General features: G+C 43.8%; 1 long non-coding RNA gene across 1 annotated transcript; it reads left to right on the plus strand.

The window, feature by feature from the left end:
• Positions 1-306: 306 nt before the first annotated feature.
• LOC125353810 lies at positions 307-16,159 on the plus strand. The gene is made up of 3 exons (XR_007211359.1): positions 307-461; positions 1,226-1,227; positions 16,145-16,159. It is a non-coding gene; the product is annotated as an uncharacterized LOC125353810 (long non-coding RNA).
• Positions 16,160-16,729: the final 570 nt, after the last annotated feature.

The raw sequence follows: 16,729 nt of genomic DNA on the forward strand, positions 1-16,729 counted from the left end.
AAGACCCCCAGAGCAGCCTTGCCCCTTCCGCTATGTGGGGGACCATGAGAAGATGGCTGTGTAAGGACCCAGAAGAAGGCTCTGCCCAGACACTCCACGTGCTCGTCCTTCCACCTTGGACTGCACAGCCTCTACAACAGTGAAGAATTAGTTTTGGATGTTTATAAGCCACTTCGCCTGTGGCATTTTGTTATAGCAGCTGCAATACCCTCCGTGTGTTATGTAAACCCAGATCGTTTTCTTTCTTTTTTCTTTTTTCCAGTCCTGGGCCTTGGACTCAGGGCCTGAGCACTGTCCCTGGCTTCTTTTTGCTCAAAGCTAGCACTCTACCACTTGAGCCACAGCGTCACTTCTGGTTTTTTCTGTATATGTGGTACTAAGTAATCGAACCCAGGGCTTCATGTATACAAGGCAAGCACTCTTGCCATGAGGCCGCATTTCCAGCCCCCAGATCCTTTTCAGTAGGAATTTTCAGGAAATCTCCATCTAAGGAGAACTTCCTAACTAGGTTAACCTTTCTACAAAGGATTGTAGCTGATTTCAATAGTACACATAGTGTCGAGTTCGGCAAATATTAAATAATTTCCCCCCTCTCCCTCCCTTCTCCTTTTCCTTCCTATTCCTATCCCATCTTTTGGCTTTGTTTTTCACTAAGTTGGCTTTACTATTAAATGACTAAGGCCTTCTTACATAGATACTCTTGAATCTTCAGGCTTAAATTAAGTGATGATTATTGTGCGAAGGGGCAAGCTATGGCTCCCCAATTCTTCTGACCCCAGTTCTGGAATCCTGGTCACCATGGATAATTAAAGTGACATGTTCAAGGCCATCCCATCCCTGGGCCAAGGATGCTCACTATAGCAATTGGGCGAGCTTGACTCACATGCTCGCTGCTGGGTCCAGGCAGCATGGGGTCATCCCACAGAAATGGAGCAAGGGGATCTGGCAAGAGCAGAGAAGATGGCATGCATGGGCATAGGCCAAGGCAGCCAGCATCAGCGGTGCCATCCTTCCCATTCTCCATTATGTGAAGACTCCACAGCATGCGGTACCACATTTCCCAACTCTTCTCTCCCCTCCAGTCTCCTCCTTTCCTCCCATCTCCACCTTCCCTTACACCTCCTTTGTAGGACCTCAGCATTCTTAAAGCGTCCATAGACCCTAAGGGATCCTCAGTCCCAAATCTGAGCTCCAGCCACTGAGTACAACTCTGCACCAAATGCAGACGTGTGGCAACCCACAGGCACAGTTCTCTTTGAAGCAGCCCTTGGAGAGTCCCCAGTAAGAGGGTGACCTACTTCTCTTTCTTTAGCACCTCGGAGCCCTCCTGGGTCAGAGGCTATTGGCTTTAGGACTGGCTTCACCCTTAGCAGTTGAGGTCCTCTAAAAGAAAACCGCAGGGGCTCATATCTGTGAAGAGTCAGCCTGGCTTTGAACACAGTAAGGCAAAGCTAGTTATCCTCTCCTACTGGGGGAAGCAGTTCGTTGCACAGCAAGCAGGCTGCTCCATTGCTTATCCAGAAGACTGTGGGCCAGGCCAGGGGCCATATGCTTGGAAGACATGGATTGTCACACCAGATTTGTACCCTCGCTAGTTAGATGACCTGGGGGAAAGGTAGCCTCTTACGAGTCTCTGTATTCTAGACAGTAAAATGGGAATGATTAAACACCCCCTCCCAGGAATGACATAAACCACGAATGCTGAATGTATTGGCTTCTGGGGGATGCTTAACTCAATTCCTATGCTCATTTTGCCCCCATTTCTGCTCTTTGAGAATGACTCAGAATCTTGAACAAATATCTTCGCATACACCCTCAGCAGGAGTTGTTTCAAGATGATGAATCAGATTCCATGGCTCAAATTAGACTATACGTTCTAAGGTACAGGGGCTCACTTTCAGGGTGAGAGACAGGACAGCCTACAAATTTGAAGGCCCAATCTCTTCTTTCCTTCCTTCGTCTCTCCCCCTTTCATCCTTCCTCCCTCCCTTCCATCCTTCCTTCCTTCCTTTGTTCCTTCCTTCCTCTTATTCATTCTTCTTCCTTCTTTCTCTCCTCTTGGCTATAGTTCCAAATCAAGAACTATTAGTGCCTGTAGTCCCAGGCTTCAGAGCTGATTTCTTCATTCTCTTCTCTGTGTCCTTCTCTCTTCTTCTCTTTCTCTTCCAACTCCATATCACCCAGAGCTGGAGAAGAGCCACATCCCAGTGCCATAGTCTGTTGTGAAGCTCTAGTCTGAGCTTAGGCGATAACAGCATTTGTTACTCTGGTTTGGTTGCTAAGCTGTCTTTACAAGAAAGAAGCAGAAGCTTATGATTTAACAGTCAGCTTTTGAGCCAGATAGAGGCCAATGCATTTTTATTTTGCTAATAAAGTTTTATTGGCACACTGCCACATCCACTCATTTACATATTGTTTGTGGCTGCTTTTATGCTCCAGCTACAAGGTGGAAAGTGTGCAGCAGAACCCATATGGCTTTGCAAAATCTCATATATGTGTTACTTTTCCTTTACTGAAAAGGTTTGCATCAAAGAAGTTCACAAGACTCTATCTCAACCAATGGCTGGTCACAGGAGTACACTTCTATCATTGCAGCTGGGGGTGCGGGGTGGGGGAAGAGCACAATGGCTGAGTGTGGTGGTATGCACCTGACATCTCTAGCAACATGGAGAAGTGCATGCTACTTTGAAAATAACCAATGCAAACATGGCTAGGGCCATGGTTCAAGCAGTAGAGCACCTGTCATGGAAGTATGAGACACTGATCTTCAATCCTCAATGCTGTAAAAAATGTTTTCTGACCCTTCACCTACATGATGTAGCTGACCTTATCAGACTTCAACTTTGAGGTTTGGGGACCAAAAAACATCTCATTAAATCCTAAAGAAAGCTTTTCTTTCTTGGGGCTGGGAATATGGCCTAGTGGTAAAGTGCTCGACTTGTATACATGAAGCCCTGGGTTTGATTCCTTAGCACCACATATATAGAAAAAGCCAGAAGTGGCGCTGTGGCTCAAGAGGTAGAGTGCTAGCCTTGAGCAAAAAGAAGCCAGGGACAGTGCTTAGGCCCTGAGTCCATGCCCCAGGACTGGCAACAAAAACGAAAACAAAAAACAAAAAACTTTCCTTTCTTTGGGAATATCACTGCCCTTATAAGATTATATAATAGGCTGTGGTCAAAATATGGACTTACCTAGGTCTCCAGGCAATAGAGTCCAAATTTATAGCCTCTTTCAACACTATTAGAATGCATTCTCACTTCAATTGAGTACTGTCATTGTCATTGTTCATCGGTTCATGGTGGTGGGACAGAACAGTGCTCTAGTCTCAACACACCCCATCAAGCCATCCGTAGTACAATGTGGCTGACATTGCTAGCAGGTAGCTGCAACATTGAGTGAGACACGTGACCTTCCAGGACCTCAGCCTGACCCTTCACCAATCAGACAGAAATAAACCTGGACTACCAGGTGACTGTGAGGATATTACAGGTTCGCGGATGCAGTGCAATGAGCACAATGCTGGGGCTAATGGGTACACTGATTGTAAATCGTCCATCCTTTACTCTCATCTGCCTTCTTATAACAAGATGGCATCTATCTTTTTATGGTCTTGGATTGCTAACCCAGCTCCATGAGGTGGCTGCCAATAAATATATGTCTTTTGCAGACAGAGCCCAGGGTCCAGACATTTATCTTGCTCCATTTTCATAATGTATCTGCCAATGTCCTGTCTGCTCAGAGCTCTTCTCCCTCACATCAAACAATCACATCATCTGAGAGGCTGTTTCTGTATCTCTTTTATGACATTCATCATTTTGCTTTATGATAAAGCGGAAAGACTTATGGCCACACAGGCTGCACTCTGTAAGCACCAGCTGTATGCCTTTGAGTATATCTCTTCCTTTCTCTGATTCAATTTCCTTTTGTGATATGAGAACAGTGATGGTTTCCTTACTATTAGAGGATTCAAGGATGACATAAGCTATGTAAATATAGGGTATTATTAATACATATTTATGGAGATTTTTTTTACCAATACCCCCCTCTTTACTGGAAAGTACTTGCCTGAAGACAATGTGTCACCATATTAATCCATTGCATCATCTGCTTGATGGCTCAGAAGTTATAGCAAAAAAAAGTCCATCTGTCAAGTAATTGGACTGATGGAGAGTGTCTTCAAAAACACATTCTATTTTATTCAATTTACAGGACCACTTTTGGTGAAGAGTTTGTTTTTTTCCCCCAAATCGTTGCACCTCTTGTCTGTATCCCCAATGTCTACTAGTTATCCAGTAAACAGTTTCTAGATTATTCACTCTTCAATGCCTTTTCCTTGCACATGCACTGATGACCTGGATTGTGATGGGTGCTTTAGTGTGGGTGTCACCCAATTCCTTCCTTCTGGCATGCATAGCACATAAAGAGGCAGTGTGTTGTAGTTGTTAAGTTATTGTCACAGTCACTGATCTGAAACCGAGTTTAAACTCCAGAAAAATACCACTTATTAACTCTGTGACCTTGGACTGGTTAAAAAACATTTTTTTAAAGCTTTGGTTTCTTGGTCTGTAATAATTGTGTCAGTATATGTATACAAAGCAATTAGAATGGTAGAGATACATTATATTATTAGTATTGAAGAAATTACTTCTCCCTTTCCCAAAAATCTGTGAATCTAAACCCAGCCATCTGTGAATATGACTTTTCTTTGTGGATGTAGTCAAATTAAAATAGATCAATCAGTCTTGATCAAATATGGTGAATGTCCTCTTGAGAAAGGAAATTTAGAGATAAATGCTCAGAGGGAAGGCAAAGTAAAGATACAGAGAGAACATGTGTGAAGATGGAGGGAGAGACTGGAGCTGGAAACTCCCAAGGATTGCTATAAATCACCAGAACCTAGGAAAGCGTAGGACTAATCTGTCTAACCCGTGGAAACTAGGGCTAGCCCTATCAACACCTTGATTTTGACTCATAGGTTCTAGAACCATGAGGCGTACATTTCGGTTGTTTGAAGCATCATTCTTTGCTATAGGAACTTTAGGGAGCTAACACCATTGTCGATCATCATCCTCATTATTATGTGATGGAAAAGTTTATTAAATACAAGAATGGACTCACACATTTGTTTATTGAAGGGCACCTCCTTTGGATTTCTTGGATTCTATGTAATCCTGAGTATAAAGAATTAAGAGAGCAGTTGGCAGACACATTCTTCTACTCTCATGGCATCACAGACACAAGTTCACTAGGTGAAATTTAATGGAGGCTTATGTACCTCGTAAAAATCCCTGCTTCTTCTCCACTCTCTCATACTCTTCAAACAGTCTCAGCCCAACTCCCAGCACCGCAATAAGCCTTATTCCCTGACAAGTGATGGACAAATCTTAAGAGAGATGAGAAGAGCCAGCCAAGGCAGTGCAACTTCGGCCCAACTCCAGAAGCGCCTGCCCTCAGTAGCTACATCTGCGAGGATTTACTCCATGACTCTGAGTCTCTTTCCCATGAGCTCTGAAAACAATCTGCACCCAAGCTGACTTCAGTCAAAAGATCTTGGCATGGAGCACATGGCCTAGAAACCTTCTTCTAAGATTGTGTCCCCCTCAAACATCCTCCAGGTGGTCACAGCCATTGCAAAGTGTGTGTCTCTGAGGACTAATGTGTATCCCTATAACACAACTCATTGCCAGCCAGAGTCCCTTTATCCCTCTTCCCAGCTAACTGGGTAGCAAAGACATTCAGGCCTAGCCCTCCACTATAAACCAAGCTTCTCTAGGCATTACTGACTTTGGACATGGTAGTGCAAGATAGCAGAGAGGTTCAAATGAAACTGGATCCTCAATGAAAATATTCACCTGCTTAGGAAGTTTTGGAAACAGACATAATTTTTGGTATTTTCTACTATACAAGCCTATAAACTTTCTTGACTATTCGAGCCAATTTGAATGAGCATTGCTTCTAGTAAGATAAATACATCTCAATAGATAACGTGTCACATATTTTAAAATAAAATGGACAATAGGAAAAAGATGAAGTTTGTTCTGTTGCTTTTCCACATGTCAGGAGCATTTTCCTATGCCAGTAGATAATCTTTATGAATTTAATTTTGGAGGTACATTACAATGTTTTGAAAATGCATCATAACTTATTTAAGTACTGAATATGTTTTGGGTAATTAGATTATTTTCATTTCTCAGTATTATAAATAAATAATATTGAGGCCAACATCTATAAACAATCCTACTTAGTTGCTTAAGTGTTAGAAGAATTACCGGTTTAACAACAACAAAAAACTTGTTAGAGGCTCTTGATATTGTCAAACTGCTTTCTAGAAAAACTAAATCAATGTATATTCTTAATAGCATGCTACAGGAGAACATATTTCACCAGAATGTCAGTCACAGGCAATTTGGGATAAAAGAATTATATTCTGGTCCTTGTTGAAATGTTTTGATCCATATCGAGGCTGCATTTCCCTTTGTTCATGGCCACATACACCTTTCCTCCACAAATTGCTCATCCGTGTACTTTTCTTGTTAGGTTACTCCATGTTACTCCTTTCTTCTAATTTTTACCATTTTGAATGAACATGTGTTTGTGATATGAGGGCCTTTCATTACAGTATTTCCATCTATGCACACACCACAGAAGGAAAAGAGTGCCCCCTCCTCCACTAAATAAATCCAAGAGAAAGGGCAGACATGGAGAGACTTCCACCTGCCTTTCTACCTGAAATTCCACCTCCACCTCCGCTCCTCTCGGTCCCCTTTCTCCTCCACAGCAGCCTTTCCCCTGCTGCTCATCAGAGATTGGACACAACATGCCTCACGGTTTCTACTGAAGGAAAACTCGCTCTTCCCTATGTTTAAAAATCAAGCTGTTACTTATCATCTTCCATAATACCCTTTCTTCATAACCTTCATTTTCCTGCCCTGTCTTTCCCATCCCTGTAAGCAACTACTGATAGACAAAAGGACTGTGGTTCCCCGCCTGCTCACGGAATGGTCAAGAGGCAGCAGAGGGCCCCAAGGCTATTGGGCAGATGGACTGAGACATCTCAAGACACAGCTGTGATCAGACTGACAGTTGGTAGCTCAGAAAAACATCAGAAAGCGAAGCTAGGCTCCAAGATTCGGAGAAAGCTAAAGATGGGCAGGTTTGGAAGTGGGGGGGGTGGTGGTACGGACACAACAAAGCACAAGAGAGAAAGATTCCAATAGGAACAGAAGAGACTGACTTGTGCTGACTGGAGTAAAGAACTTAGAGGCAGGCGTGGGCATCAAAACCCACTGCCAGGGCAGCATTGGGTTTATTTTTCCCCCCTCTCTGTTTCCTCCTGTGCAACGGCTGGCACTGGGTCAGAGATGACGAATGAGTTTCATCTTGTATGTCAGCTCTAATCAGTCAGTCCTCAGCGAAGCACTGTATTGAGAAGGATTTAAGGCTACACCTGGGCTCACAGAGGAAGAGTGCAATGATGGACTGGCAATGCCTACTGGGGATGTGGGTGAGGAGAATTACAGCGGGTGTGCCAGGTGGTCTCCATCTCGACAGTGTATTGCCTCCAGACTCAATTTGCAGCTCTAATATTCTACGATTCCATGCAGGCATGGCAAAAATGTAAGATTTTTTTTTTCAATGCATCATCACATTTTTTTTTTCCCTCCGAAAATTGTGGTTATCACCTACCATCATGGGATAGGAGGGGAAAATAAGATTAAAAAGGATATTTAAAAGAGGGGATCTTTGTGGTTCCAGAGCTACTAGAAATAGGAACCTATTCGAGTGCCGGGGGACTGGCTGCTTTTAGCAGAAAGGGAGACAGCTGGAAAGATTTAGGACATCTATAAATTATTCAGGACCCTTTGCTTTACTTGAACCCAGGCACTGTGGTTTCCACTGCCTACATCCTGCTCACACAGTAAGAAATAGGGAAACGTAGCCTGTAGGGATGAAATCATCACAGCATGGGCTCAGAAATGCCTGAAAGCTGGAATTCAGTGATTTGTGTCCTCGAGTTGCTGGAATCTGGGGACAAGTAGAGATCTGAGGCAGGAATTCCAACCTATTGTGTTCAGGGAATGGTGATCTTTGGGAACAGAATCCTGTAGCCTGGGACCTGGTAGCCTTCCATTAGGCTCAGCTCTCCTAAAGCTATATAATGACATGCTCTGGGATGGGATATTTAGGTCCTCAATAGTCGAGGATCTTTCTGCCTTTGCTTACTGCTGCCTTGGAAATGGTCTTCGTGGTCTTTCAGCCAGCCTCTCTTTTTTCTACCTCTTATCTGATAACCTGTACCATCCTCAATCCTACATGTGGAACCATCTTTTCTAGATGTACACATCACTGTATTGCTTCTAGTCCAATCCTAATCACTCCTTTTTTTACATGTAGATAAAATCCAAAGTCCAGAAAACATTCCAAGAGACCTGGCTGTTGGGCTTCAAATTGCTGGGCTTCGCTCTACCCCTCCCAATCCACGTGGGGAGGGGTCCTGGGCTTATCTATCTCTTCCGTGTGGGATCCATACTCACTCTCTCACGTCCCCCCCAGCCGGTAGGGTTCAGACACGTGTGGGTGTGAGACCCCCATACTCGCCAGCCCAAGGAAGACATGAGCACGTGGGGTCTCGGAGACTGTCTCTGGGACGATTCTCTTTATTCAAATGAGAAGCCACAAAGATATACCCCAAAGGTGGGCACAGGGGAGGGAGAACAGATTGGCCACGAGAGCTGTCCGTCAGGCGATGTCAAGGGACTTCCTTTGTGGGTGGAGGCCCAGGCCCCTAAGGATTGGGTTTCTGGGGTACCCCCGCCATTGCACACATGCTTGCCCCAGGAGCAGGGGCTTCTCTTCCTGTTAAAGGCGGAAGGGGAGGGGAGGAGACAGGCCAAGGCCAGCTGTGGCCTCTTAAAGGCACAGCTGACCCCAACACCTGGCCTCTTCCCACAGCTACAAACTTCCACTTAATGTGCTACGGGTGCCAGCACAGCTGAACTGGGCTTACACCGTGGGCTGTCATCCTTTTATTCCTTTGCCCCTCTGACTTCATCTGGAAATGCTGATCCATCATTGTCTACCTGGCTAACTCTAGTCCTGCATCTTGCCCCATTCCGCAGACTTCTGCCTGCTGTATTGAGCTTATTTTTCTACGATCATCCATTTATCTCTCTATTCTTGCAGGTGGGTTCTCTCTTGCAGATAGAAATCACATCCTCATCCTCTCCAATTTCTGCCCTCTGAATATGTGCCAGGCACCCTGCAAATCTTTGCTGAGTAAAAGGAGTAAACAAACAGGTGTATGAATACAAAGCAAGTGCTGACTTTATGCCAGCTTCCGGTTCTTCAGCTAAGTGGCTCAAAGGAAGATCTAGTGTATCCTAGAAGGATTCAATGAAAGTCAACTTAAATGTAAATGTCGTGCTGATAACATTCTCCCTTTCCTCCTTACCAACTACTCTGCTCATGCTAGCACTCGTGGATCGTCATGGTTTTAGAGAGCAGGTGGGGAAAGCCTGTCAGAAGAAACATAGACCAATTCACCCAGAGAGGATAACCAGGCGCTGCATTTTACCTGCAAACTTACGACAGTTGGGTCCACATGTATTCATTTTTTATTCCTTGGATGTGGCTAAACTCCCGTGTGTGTGTGTGTGTGTGTGTGTGTGTGTGTGTGTGTGTGTGAGAGAGAGAGAGAGAAAGAGAGAGAGAGAAAGAGAGGTGGGAGGAGAGAGAGATGTGTATGTCAGAGTCAAGATTGAGACCATATTATTTCTGTTTTGCAAAGAAAATTATTAAAATTTCATTTTGTGGAAGATATCATATAATTGTCCTAAGATGATAAGTGGAATTAATCTGGTTTCAAAGACTGCTGAAAAAGAATTTTTTTTTCCCTTGCCTGGTTCTTGACATTTTTCTGCCCTAGAAGGAATTCCCACTTAGTCTAATTAGGCTCTCTCTTTCCTACTACATCTCCATCACTCATTAGTTTCCAGCTGGGTGATGCATTAGGAGGGATTTTCTAATTACCTTTATTTTGTAGGCCTCCTTACCTGCAGGTGGCCACTGAATGCTTATCCAAGCCAGATTGCTGATCTTCACTGACCAGCGACCTGCTACCTCCCATCTGCTTGTCCTCTCTTCCCCTATTAGGAAAGGAAGAACAAAGACAGACACAGTGAACAGCACAGAGAATATTGCCAACTATGGGTTTCTTAAAGTATGAAGTCATTACAAACAAATGAATTCACTTTTCCATTTAGCCTCCTAGCTGCCTAGGGTTCATTTAGCACAAACATTTTCAGTCAGATCATTCTGGCCTACCAGACTCCCTTACGCTCTGCCTTCTAACACTTTGAGCTGGTTACTACCAATTGTCGCTCTTTACACACATTCGTAGCTCCCAGACGTTTTTCATACTGATGAGCATGGCAGATCAATCAAATGAGGGCACTTTGAGAAGTGAGTACCACTGATGGTTATATGAGGAAAACAAATGTGAAGTAGGAGCATCCTAATCAATAACTCTATCAATAATCAATTTCAGTATTCTTCCAGGACACCTTTCAACCCCTGCCCTTTTGCTCAAGCCCCTGTATGCAGGCTTTGTGACAAACCCTCTGGGCCATCACCAAATTCTTACTGTGAATGTCTCACTTCCATATTGATTGTTTCATAACTCAAATGCTTCAAGTATTTCAGATTTACGGTCCCCCCCCCCGACATTTTGGAATCTTTACATATACAGGAATGGGACCCAAGTACAAACATGAAGTTCATTTATGTCTCCTATCCACCATTTTTATGATTTGCTTTCCTTTTGTTCTTTTTTTATTAATTAAATTTTGTTGACAAGGTGTTATGCAAAAGGGGTACAGTTACATAATAGGGCAGTGAGTATATTTCTTGTGATATCTTACACCTTCGTTTTTCTTTCCCTTCCCTAGATCAGGTAGGCATATATACAGTACCCAGTGTACCAAAAATCATATACAGGGGCTGGGGATATAGCCTAGTGGCAAGAGTGCCTGCCTCGGATACACGAGGCCCTAGGTTCGATTCCCCAGTACCACATATACAGAAAACGGCCAGAAGCGGCGCTGTGGCTCAAGTGGCAGAGTGCTAGCCTTGAGTGGGAAGAAGCCAGGGTCAGTGCTTAGGCCCTGAGTCCAAGGCCCAGGACTGGCCAAAAAAAAAAAAAAAATCATATACAGTAGCCATGTGGCATGCGCCAAAGGAAATTCACCTAGAACTTTAAATATAATGTCAACAATAGAGTTTGCTTATCATTGTCTTATATGATCATATATACATAGCTGTTGAGCTACTGTGATCCACTAAGAGTGTTTGGTTTTAGATACATAATGTAAGGCTGCTGACCCGAACCTGTGGAAATACCATTTGACAAGAAATTTTTTGTTTCGCAGACCTGGTCTCTACTGTCCCCCTCCCCCCCCACTCTAACAGTCATATATCAAGGAGACCATGCCCCTTTGTTCTCTGTATTCTAGGCTTGTCTCGCTCAACATTATTTGTTCAAGTTCTGACCATTTCCCTGCGAATTACCAATATTTTATCATTTCTAATCGCTATGTAGTATTCCGTTGTGTATAGGTGCCACATTTTTTGGATCCATTCATCTGTAGAGGGGCATCTGGGTTGTTTCCATATTTTGGCTATTGTGAATTGTGCATCGATAAACATGACTGTGCAGATGTCTTTTTGATATCCTGAGACCTGTTGTTCAGTCCTATCCACCTTTTGACCTAAAGCCTCAAGATAGTTTTATATAACATCACAAATAATTTTGTACTTGAAATGAAGTTGCATACAATGGGATTTTTTTTTAGTAGTAGCATCATGTGGACACTCAGAAACGTTGGGATTTGGGGGCACTTTTGATTCTGGATTTCAGATTTTCCAGAGTAAGGATAATGAGCTTGTACTGTCTTCCAGTGCTCCTCCAATCCTAGCCCCAGACTATAAGTGAAATGTCACTTGTATGTCATTTATGTTCCTGGCACTTCGCATATCTCCTAAGGCACAGCAGATCCCTCCTCAGTGCTAGGTTTGCTCTTGAGTACCTGCCATGGGCCATGCCTACTAGTCACTCAACAAAAACCTTTGGGTCATGGTAACAATGACAGCTCATTCATTCCTCCATTCATTCTTTTCTTCCACTAAATTTAAATAAAAATTTTGAGCACCTCTTCAAGACCAGCCAGTCTCTCACCTTCTGTGCAAAGTAAGAGTTTGATCTCTGTGACTTTATTTCTTTAACATTCTCTCCAGTGGATCCCTATGCCTCTTAATTCTCAAATTTTCCTTTTCCATTTTGCTATCTAAAACACTTCATCTATTCTCTAGCTGCAAAGATTTGTACATTTCTTTTTAAACTAGGTCGGCAGATTTTGATCCCAATATACCACAATGGGATAATATGATAGTATGCCCAGACAGTCCAAATTATTTCCTAAACAGACTTAATTTAATTTCTCTTCTCCAATAAACCCAATGTACTTCAGTGGAGGTACGACACATTTGGTTAGACACAGTGCTGTGGGAATAGGCAGGCTTAGGAAGAAGGGTGTATATAAACACCATCCTGTACATACACAGAATGAGATCAAAGCGGAGTGGGGCTCCCCAGAATCTCTGGTTCAATTGTTCCTCCTGTCCTTCTGCTGCTCTTTCATTAGAGATGATTGCAGGGGGAGGGCTGGGAAGGAGAGCCGAGGTCAGCCCCTGCTTAGCACCAGATTGCAGAGGAGGAAGAGACTTATAGAGGGACATCAACTCTATCATTCAGCATGCAGTCACCAAGCCTTGCTGGTGAGAATCTTAGAGCCCTGCTAGGATGAATGGCTGTGCCTCCAACAGTCATTCTGCTCAAGAGCTCTTAGAGACACAGATTTTGTAAGACACTCTTTATGCAAATTTCCATATCAGATGGGTGTTGATTAAGTACTTGTGTAACACTTGGGGTACAGAATTTCTTTGACCACATTATTTTGACCTGCTCTGAGCAGAGAGAAATTCATACGACTTGCTAATTATATGACTAGTCCCAGAAAGTTGAGGGGCATAGACTGACATGCCTGATCTAGTCATCATTTATTAATGAATCTCTCCTCCAAACCTAGAGAGATCTGAGCCCTCGGCCTTGGTGTGAGTACTTCCTCAAGCTACCTCTCACTCTGTCACCTACTTTCTCTGACGTGATGAGGACATGTTTCATTCTTTGGTTCTGCCCCGACAAGCTATACAGCTTCAGGCAAGTTACCCAACCTCTCTCTCATTCATTATCTCACAATGGATGAGGATAGCAGGAACAAATGGAGAACATACAAGTCAGCTTTTCATCACTGCAGCAAATACCTGGGAGGAACAACTTAAAGAAGGAAGGATTTATTCTGGCTCAGCTTATGATTTTCAGGGTATTATTTCTTGCTTGGAAAGAATACCATGGCAGTGAGATCATGTAGGAGAGGGAGTTCATTCCATGGCCATCATGAAGCAAAATAAGAGCAGCAGGTAGAATCCATGGACGAAAGATCCCTTCAAAGATAGGTCTCCAGTGACCCACTTCCTCTACCATCCATCCCTTCCCCAAATTGCCCTCAGAAGATGAACCTCTCAATGGGTTAATCCATCAATGAAGTCAGAGTCCTCGACATCAAGTCATTTCCCAAATCCTTACTTCCAAACAGCACTGCATTTGAAATCAAACCTTCTACCCACAAGAGTTTGGAGCAGACATCTCATAGACACACCATAAGACAGCAAAGAGCACAGAAAGTACCACTCTGCACGTACTGAGGAAGGAAGGTCCAGTGCCTTGTCACCACCAGTGGACATAGGTCAGCAAGAAGCATGCATCACCGTCAGGATCCCAAAACAACCAGTGGGTGGGGGGGAGAGGGAGGGAGAGAGAGAGACTCTTTCCCGGTGGCTCTTCAGAACAAAACTCTAATTTTAATGAAGCAATTACAGAGAAGACACCATGCCTTTCTGGGCCATAGTGGGGCCTACTACAGGGGTACCACACAACAGAAGGCTGCTGTCCCTGTGATTTCTGAGGCTCCATGCACACTGAAATGCAGTGTCTGTCCTTGGTGCCCATGAGGGACACTACTTGTCAACAAGTCAGCGTGCTGAGGCTCCGATGCAGAACTCTGGCCACCTAGTTCTAACTACACACTGGGAAGTTCCTGATCCTGACCAACAAGTTTGATATCTCATCTCAAGGCATCCTATTCATGTCAGCACCTGGGCCACAGGAGCAGGACAGGGGCTTTGTAGATGTGTGTCACCATGGCCAGCTTGTTTATTGTTACTCTAACCTTTTGAAGTTTGATCCTCCCATCTCCCCCTTCAATGTCCCAACTTTTCTCCTAGCTCACTCATTAACACTGAGTTTATGCTTTGGGAAGGCTCTTGAGGTGCAAGACTGTCTAGGATTCTCATCTGCGAAAATACAAAAGGGAGTGAAGGGTTTGTAGAGGAAAAAACAGGTGCTTCCATAGTGAAGCTGCTCTGGGACCAACCTACATGGTATGTCATGATTTAATATTCCCTTCCTTCATTCTTTCTTTCCTTCATTCCTCACCTTTCTCCTCTGCCCCTGTCTCTCTGTCTCTCTTTTTGAACAGAAGACTGACAGGATGGCATTTAAGAAGGTAAAGAGCCTAACCCTCCAGAATGGGATAATTCTGTTTGATAGGTCCAAGTTGAACTACTTAGAACACCTGAACTAGATCACTCTCCTCCTATAAATACAGCAGAGTGGCCTAACCTATTTCCAGGCAGCCTGACCTTCACTCTGGAGTATGATTTAAAAGCAGGTGATCAGCGGAATGGCCTCGTTTGCAGTGATGACAGCCCGACATTGTTTTCAAGTTTCCTTTGCTACCTTCCAATCAATTGCCTTGAAATTTTAGAGCTCGTTGCATTGATTCCTAAAAATCTCTCTTCACCTTTCCATCAATACTGAGTTCAAGGTCACTGGAGGTACCATTTGTCTTATTGATGTGATCCTCCTTTTTTTTTTTTTACTTGCCTAGCTGGGATCAATATTATTAATAATATAGCCAGTACCTTTCCACACCCTTCCCCTCCCTCTGTTTTCAACTGCATTTCCACTTTTGCCTCCCTCTTAAAATCACTCACTCTCAGAATATTCTGGAAGATTGCATCCTCAAGAATGAAGCCTCCTTCTGTTGTTTGTTACATTGGGGTCATTCAGGCTTCAGTGAATATTTTTAAAACTTCACAGTGCATCGACAAGGGCACACGGTTGGCAAGTCTTCATTTCCAGTGTTTACACACTGTTTTCATCTAACAGAGTTCTAAAGTCCAATCTCGATTTGTTTGTCTTTTTTTTTTTGTGAGCCACTGTTATTTTCCTATGTTTCATACCCCTGTCTCTAAGCATCTTGAAGGTAGATGTTGTGTTTTAACCAATTCTGAGTCTCCTCAAGGCTCCATGAAGAGCTGCTACACAGCAAGTGCTTGCTCATCATTGGGAGAAAGGATAAGTATGTGAATTGCCAAGGTTTCTGCAGGAATGGAAGCCATTCACTTAAGAATTTCTAGCATATAAACTCAAAATGGTGGCTAGCCTTCCGTTGTGAGGACAAAATACCCGAGATAATGAACTGACAAGGCGGACAGACTTATTTTGTCTTACACGGTCAGAGATTTTAGTCAATGTCTCTTGGCCCTATTGCTTTGAGGATGTGTTGGGACAGAGGGAGGATGGGAGAGAAGAAGGAAGGGATGGAGGGAGGGAGGGAGGGAGGGAGGGAAGGAGGGAGGGAGGTAGGGAGGGAAGGAGGGGACAGCAAGATACAGAGAAAATGATGGAAAAGGAGAAAGAGAGAGAAAGGAAGGAAGGAAGGAAGGAAGGAAGGAAGGAAGGAAGGAAGGAAGGAAGGAAGGAAGGAAGGAAGGAAGGAAGGAAGGAAGGAAGGAAGGAAGGCAAGCAAAAGAGAAAGGCAGATCCAAAGCACAAGGAGCACTGAAGGTGTGAGGGGGTGATAGAGCTTGCCTACACCCTATAATGAGATGACTTGTCGCCTCCATACCTGGGGAGTGATGAAGGGTCCCTGCTGGAAGGTCAGCTACGTACCCCTCCCCCCAAAAGCAGCCATTCTCCTGTCTGATGGTGGTTCTTAGACAAGGTACACTCAACCAAGCCCCCCATCCCTCACCCCCCACCCCCCACCCCAAGGTTGATGACTAATCCTAATGTTGTTCTCTAGAGTGATGGAGATCTTTTTAAAGTTCACTCAGACTTCTCAAGGGAGCCTGAACACTTTTAAACTGAGATTTTGTCCTATAGATGCATAGTCTCTCAAACTATATCCATTATTTATGTATTGCTTTACACATGATAAAATGCTTTCAAGTGGTTTTTTTTGGTCTGGGTAGAACTGGTCTTAGAACTCAAGGCCTTGTGCTTGCTAGGCAGGCACTCACTACAAGGGCTTAGTTATTTTTCAAAGAGGGTCTCATGTTTATGCCCAGGCTGGCCTGGACTACTAAAACCAGAAAGTCTTGGTGTTTTAAAAGAAAGAAGGAAGGAACATTTCCTAAGTGTCTCTGCCCCTTCTTTAACTTGAGCCTCTTTCAAGTGTGGAAGATATATTCAGAGTGCTTGAGTTTAATTCCAAACTCTCTGCTGGAAAAAGGTTTTGAGTTTTCTCCACATTGTGACTAGGACACTGAC

The sequence above is a fragment of the Perognathus longimembris genome, chromosome 1 (assembly GCF_023159225.1).
Source record: "Perognathus longimembris pacificus isolate PPM17 chromosome 1, ASM2315922v1, whole genome shotgun sequence".
In the NCBI taxonomy this organism is placed as follows: Eukaryota; Metazoa; Chordata; class Mammalia; order Rodentia; family Heteromyidae; genus Perognathus; species Perognathus longimembris.